Here is a 7,060-nt window from a genome sequence, read left to right as displayed (position 1 = left end):
TTTCTCCAGTGATGCAACTCAGATGCTCTAGGGTTTTCACAGGCAATCCTTGTCCTGGGCCTTCTTTTTTTTTCAAAGACCCAGCAATCCGGGCACCCAGTGACCTGGCGGGTTGTCTGATGTGGGAGATTTTCGCACCTCCTCACACCCTGAGTCGAGCCTCTTGCCTCCTCTACTTTCCCATCTTTGGGAAAGCCCCACTGGACATCCGGTCACTAGGCCAGATCCCTCCGGGCTGTACCCCTTTCTCCCCAAAGTCCATCACACTCAAGTACTGTCCTCTGGGGCACCTGGGTGGCTCAGTCGTTAAGCTTCTCTGCCTTTGGCTCAGGTCATGATCCTAGGGTCCTGGGATCGATCCCGAGCCAGCTCCCTGCTTGGTGGGAAGCCTGCTTCGGCTTCTCCCACTCCCCCTGCTTGTGTTCCCACTCGCTGTATCTCTGTCTTTCAAATAAATAAAATCTAAAAACAAAAGCAAACCAAAAACCCCAGTCCTCCTGTCCCCAGCTCTGCCCTGTCTCCTCCTCTGTGTCCTCTCAGCCCCGCTTCAACCCAGTTCTTGTCTTCTCCTGCCCGGACCCTTGCCCTACCTAGCCGGCTCTCTGCAGTCAGTCAGGCCCCCAAAGGGTATTTGTCCACCCAAAGCTGCCTCTGCTCACTCTTTTCCCAGGTTGTCCCAGCACCCACGGCCAATACTGCAGATAGTAGGTCCTGGTGGGTGAGCAGTGGGGCAGGATGCTTTACCCTTGGCTGAGAGTGAAAATCAGAAGTTGTAAAACCTAGTCCCCGTTCCCTCCCTGTGGCATGCCTTGTGTCCCAACCTTGGCTCTTTCACACATACACTTTTTTTTCTTTTTTAAAGATTTTATTTATTTGACAGAGATCACAAGTAGGCAGAAAGGCAGGCAGAGAGAGAGAGGAGGAGGAAGCAGGCTCCTTGCTGAGCAGAGATTCCCCATGTGGGGCTCGATCCCAGGACCCTGGGATCATGACCTGAGCCAAAGGCACTGAGCCACCCACGCGCCCCCACACACATACTTTAATAATGGTCATGTGTAGCTATAGAAAGAGCCAGACCTTAGGACTGGGCTAATGTAGGAAAATGTTGGGGTTCAGAGCCGACAACCCAGGAAGAATTCTGGAGATGTCTTTGGTGCAAAAAGCTGGTTTTACTTCAGCATGGGGATAGGATCTGTGGACAGAAAGCTGTACTGGGGTCATGAGGAGTGGCCTGTTATATACTTCCAAGTTGGGAGGGGGTTAGGGATGATGTAAGTCTCTAAGAAATTTTGGAAGCAAGGTTTCCAAGACCCTGAGGGGGCTAACTATTGTTAGGAGAAGATCATTTATTACTGTCTAATAAAACCTCTGTCATGAGACCCTTTGGATGTGTATCAGTGGGTCCTATGCTTGGGGGATGACAGTCAACATACATCTTGGGGGAGGGGCAGGTAGAGATAAGAGAAGTTTCCAAAGAAATTTTTTTTTTTAAAGATTTTGTTTGATTCTGTCAGAGAGAGAGAGAGAGTACACACAAGCAGGCAGAGAGAGAGGAGGAAGCAGGCTCCCTGCTGAGCAAGGAGCTTGATGCCGGACTCGATCCCAGGATCCCAGGATCCCAGGATCCCAGGATCATGACCTGAGCTGAAGGCAGCGGCTTAACCAATTGAGCCACCCAGGCATTCCCCAAAGAAATGTTTATATGTTAAAATGGATTGACAGGACCCTGGGGGTTCTGGATGGATAATGTTAAGGTAATTCGGCCTTTTGCACTTAGCAAAGTATTAACATGGAGGCAGCTGAGTTTCTAGAGGAATGTCATGCTTCCTGATTCAAGGACTTGTCAATGGGCTGTAAGTGATAAGGACATTGAATGTTTCTTTTGCCTTTGCATCCCACATTCGCAGGCATATCCATTCAACTGCAGGTGTAGAGACAAACTTGCCTCCGTTATCTGCTTGGTGTGTGACCTTGGGCTGGTCGCTATCTCTGACCCCCTCTGACTCTCTTTGTGACCCACGTGGGACTAGGACAGACACAGTCTGTCCAGCAGTTAGTTATCAGCTCTGGGACAAAATTCCAATTAGTGGATCACCATTGTCATCCGCTCTCATCTCCTTTTGTCAGTGATTGCTCAAGAGAAGGTCATGTGCACTATGGGGATATTTGTGTGGTTGCCTCTGGAAAAGCTTTCTTCCCTCCATAAAATAAATTCTGAAAGAAGACAACGTTTTCTTTTCTTCCCTCCCTTTGGCTGCGATTATCTGGAATTGTGATGCTTGGAGTGGCCGCAGCCATTTCACACCCAAGAGTGACACTGTCCACACACTGACTGCCAAACACACAGATGTCAGCTTCTCCAGCCATTAAGCCTGATTTCTAGGGATGCCTGGGTGGCTCAGTTGGTTAAGGGTCTGCCTTTGGCTCAGGTCAAGATCCCAGGCTCCCTGACTTCTGCCCACCGCTCCCTCTGTTCGTGCTCTCACCCACTCTCTCTGACAAATAAATAAATAAACCTTTAAAAAAAAAAAAAACCCACCTGATTTCTAGAAAAAAAAAGTCAAGGGGCGCCTGGGTGGCTCAGTGGGTTAAAGCCTCTGCCTTCAGCTCAGGTCATGATCCCAGGGTCCTGGGATCGAGCCCCACATCGGGCTCTCTGCTCCGTGGGGAGCCTGCTTCCCCCTCTCTCTCTGCCTGCCTCTCTGCCTACTTGTGATCTCTGTCTGTCAAATAAATAAATAAAATCTTTTAAAAAAAGTCAAAATTAAACAAAAACTGGTTTAAGGGCGTCTGGGCGGCTCAGTGGGTTGAAGTCTCTGCCTTCGGTTCAGGTCATGATCCCATGGTGCTGGGATGGAGCCTTGTGGAGGGCTCTCTGCTCAGCAGGGAGCCTGCTTCCCTTCCTCTTTCTCTGCCTGCCTCTTCGCCTACTTGTGATCTCTCTCTGTCAAAAAAAACCCCAACAAAACAAAACAAACAAACAAACAAAAAAAACTGGTTTAAGCCACTTTTGTCAGATTGTGATTTGCTTTTGGGTTTTTTTGTATTTTGTAGGGTTTTTGTTTTGTTTTGCTTTGTGACCTGCAGTCAAAGATTCTTTGCTTCTTTGCTACTTGTCCCAATGGCCAGAGCTAATTATACCCAAGGAGAATCCCTGACTCTGGTAGCCAGTTGAATTCCTGGGCAGTAACTGGGCCCCAAAAGGGTAAGCCAGATTTTATTTTTATTTCTTTTTAATATTTTATTTATTTATTTGACAGAGATCATGAGCAGGCAGAGAGTCAGCCAGAGAGAGCGGGGGAAGCAGGCTCCCCACGGAGCAGAGAGCCTGATGCAGAGCTTGATCCCAGGACCCTGGGATCATGACCTGAGCCGAAGGCCGAGGCCCCAACCCACTGAGCCACCCAGGTGCCCTCGTAGGCCAGATATTTATCATAGATTTGCATCTGAAGGGAAAGGACAGCGTAAATAGCCATTATTATGAGGTTAACAAAACCAGAAGCCCTCCAATAGAGACTGAGTCCCTGCGAAGTAAACATAACTTATCATTAGTTAAGGATTGTTATTTTTAAAATGAATTAATGAATACCTATTTGGCTAATCGTTGTTGATGAGGGAGCAGGAGGCTGGCTGAGGACAAAGCAAAAGCTGGCGCCTTGCACCCCCTCTTCACCCATTCCCCTCCATATGTGTAGCATTCCTCAGGCACCCCTGACTGCCATAAAACGATAAATAGTTAACTTGCAGGGATCGCAATCCTGCAGAACAGGAATCTCCCTTGCTCTACAAGATGTCCTAGAGACCTAAACAGGGAGGTTACCTTATCAATAGCACAAATTTCCAGAGGCAAATAACTCTTGGTTCCTGAAGCCCTAATGTCCCCCTCCCACCATGAACTGGAGGAGGCTGAGGTAGAAGGGAATGTAAATGATAGCCAGATCATAACACCCCACCAAGAGTCCCCCAATTATCTTGATGTTAGTGCCTGACCTAAAGATGACATTGATCAAGCCATAAGGGCAAAGACTCCCCCCGGCACCTTGTAGGCCCTCCCTAGCATGTGAGAACTCTGTTGAAATCTCCCATTCCCTCACCACCTCCCCCAACCGTGGGGTATATAACATGCCCACCCTCACAACCCGGGGCAGCAGCTCTTCCTGCCCACGGGTCCTGTCCCCGTGCTTTAATAAATCACCATTTTGCACCAACGACGTCTTAAGAATTCTTTCTTTAGTCGTCGGCTCCGAACCTCCTCACCCCACCGAACCTGACTTAGGTTCTGGGACTTCATCAGTTGTGATTTCTAATTCTGTAAATATGGGTAGATGTGACCCACATTAAGGCCCCTTGGTTGAGGTGGGGGTGGGGGGGTGGTCCTCATGGCTTTTGAGGAAGGTCAAGAGGTCTCAGGACCAAAAAGTCCATGAGCGATGCTTGGCACTTAGCAAGCTCATGCGAGATTTGGTTAAATGTTAAAATAAGCAACAGATCTGTTCCTGTTGCAGCTTCTTAATTACAGGATGTATTTTGGGGGGACAGGTACCTGGGGAGGCCTTGGAAGCTCTTTGCCCTTCCCTAGGCCTGGTCCTCGGCGTCTTATCGTCTGCCCGTTCCTGGGTTATATCTGGCTACAACCAACCGGTGATCTAGATCCAATCTGAGATCCCACATTTCCGTTCTCCACCCGGCTGCGTATACTCTTCCTAGGTGGGGAACGTCCTACGTCTTTTCTTTCTTCCCTTCTTTTTTAAAAAGATTTATTTATCTTGGAGAGAGAGCACGTGAAAGCGGTGGGGGAATGGAGAGGGAGAGAGAGAATTTCTCAGTAGACTCCTCTTTGAGGCTGGTGCCCGACACGGGGCCCAATCCTGCAACTCTGAGATCGGGACCCGAGTGGAGATCAGGAGTCCGGTGCTTCACACACTGAGGCCCCACCCACCCATGCACCCCTTTTGCATCTTTTCTGATCTTTCATGGCCTGAAAAGTCATGCAGAATAACGGTAAAGAGAAGGAGGCAAGAACATAGGTCCTGGCTCTGTTAAATCAGCAGCTCAACCATCCAGGGACGTTGGTCGGTTTCTTGGCAATGCCCTTACCTATCTGGGGGCAATTCAACACCGAGATTCCCAAGACGTACCTCCCACACCTCAGTGACCAGAATGGGGCCCACCCTCAAAGCCGAAAAAGAGGCTGGCAGCATCCCAGTGGCCACAAGTCTCGGCCCAGGTGTCACTGCCGGAAGGAGCCTGGGGTCCGGCCGCCTTGATGTCCCACACTGCCCCTATGGCTACCGGGTCACACTAGGGCTGGTAGCTGGAGAGAGCTGTCCCTAGATTGTTAAAAACCAAACATGAAACTGTTTGAAAAGAGACATGAGGTCCAACAGGGAGTAACTAGTGCAAAGGCCAGCCCCACGTCACCAGGGACTGATACCCTATCTAGGTAAGGGTTCAGACCCTTTCAGGAATGGCATCTTAAACTATTTGCAAATCCCCTCATCAGCCCTCCCGAGGCGCCCTGCTGTCCCCTAAAGGAAGGGGCCCTTGACACAAGCAATCCACTTTTTTTTTTTTAAGATTTTATGCATTTATTTGAAAGAGAGGGGGAGACAGAGCATGACCAGTGGGGAGGAGGCAGCAGGCAGAGGGGGAAGCAGGCTCCCCGCTGAGCAGGGAGCGGGAAGTGGGACTCGATCCCAGGACTCTGGGTTCTCCGCTGGAGCCCAAGGCAGACGTTTAACCGACTGAGCCACCCAGGCAACCCAATTTTTTTATTTTTTAAAAGATTGTATCTATTTATTCAAGTATTCATTTATTTATTTTATAGAGAGAAAGAGCGCGCAGGAGCACAAGGTGAAGGGAGCGGGGAGGGGCAGAGGGAGGAGAGCTTACTCCCTGCTTAGGGAGCCTTACTGGGGGATGGATTCCATGACCCTGAAAGCAGGACCCCAGCAGAAATCAAGTGTAAGGGCCCTTAACCGACTGAACCACCCACATTCCTTGGAGTTCTTCGAGTTCGTTTCAGACATCTTCACCCCTCCCCCCTTCACTTTGTGTCTTCCAACAATGAAGCCGTTTTTTCTCTACTATAAATCACTTGGCCACACATAATGAAATTAACAACGATTCCCGAGGCACCTGCGTGGCTCAGTGGGTTAAGCCTCTGCCTTCAGCTCAGGTCATGATCTCGGGGTCCTGGGATCAAGCCCCGCCTCGGGCTCTCTGCTCAGCAGGAAGCCTGCTTCCCCCTCCCTCTCTGCCTGCCTCTCTGCCTACGTGTGATCTCTGTCTGTCAAATAAATAAATAAAATCTTTAAAGAAAAAAAAAAAAGAAAAAAAAATTCCCTAATGTCATTTAATTGCCCGTGGCAGGTGGAACTGGAGCAGCCCGCTGAAGCAGGTGAGGGATGAGCCACGTGGGTGTCCGGGGGAAGAGCACTGTGGGCAGAGAAAACAGCAGTACAAGGCACTGAGACTAGAAACTGCCGTTAGTGTTCCAGGAACTGTAAGGCAGGTGTGGCCAGCACAGAGTCAGCGAGCCAAGGGTAGACAGTGGCGCGTGAGGGCAGACAGAGAAGGGGCCAGCTACTTCTAAGCCCGTTGGCCCTGAGGCTTTTCTAAGAATGAGCCTGGAGCTATGTAAAGGTTCCCAGCAGGAAAGGAACTTGACCTTCGGTAGGTGGGAACGGGCGCCCTCTGGCGGCCGTCTGGAGAACAGACTGAGGGAGGAGAGGATGGATGCGGGGAGCTTTCAGTTGGGAGGACTCAGAGCAGTCCCCGTGGGCGGGGGCGGAGTGGGGGGAGGTTGCAAGACCAAAGAGGTTACTGTGGCAGAAGCAAAGAGTCATGGGATTCTGGTGCATTTTGACGGTCAGACCAAAGGGTCAGACAGGATACCAGCCAGGTATGAGAGGAGAAAGAGAAATAAAACAGGACTTCTTGAGGGTGCCTGGGTGGCTCATTGGGTTAAAGCCTCTGCCTTCGGCTCGGGTCATGATCCCCGGGTCTTGGGATCAAGCCCCGCATCGGGCTTTCTGTTCAGCGGGGAGCCTGCTTCCTC

Source organism: Mustela erminea, chromosome 19 (genome assembly GCF_009829155.1).
Source record: "Mustela erminea isolate mMusErm1 chromosome 19, mMusErm1.Pri, whole genome shotgun sequence".
NCBI lineage: Eukaryota > Metazoa > Chordata > Mammalia > Carnivora > Mustelidae > Mustela > Mustela erminea.
This window is presented reverse-complemented; position numbering follows the sequence as displayed.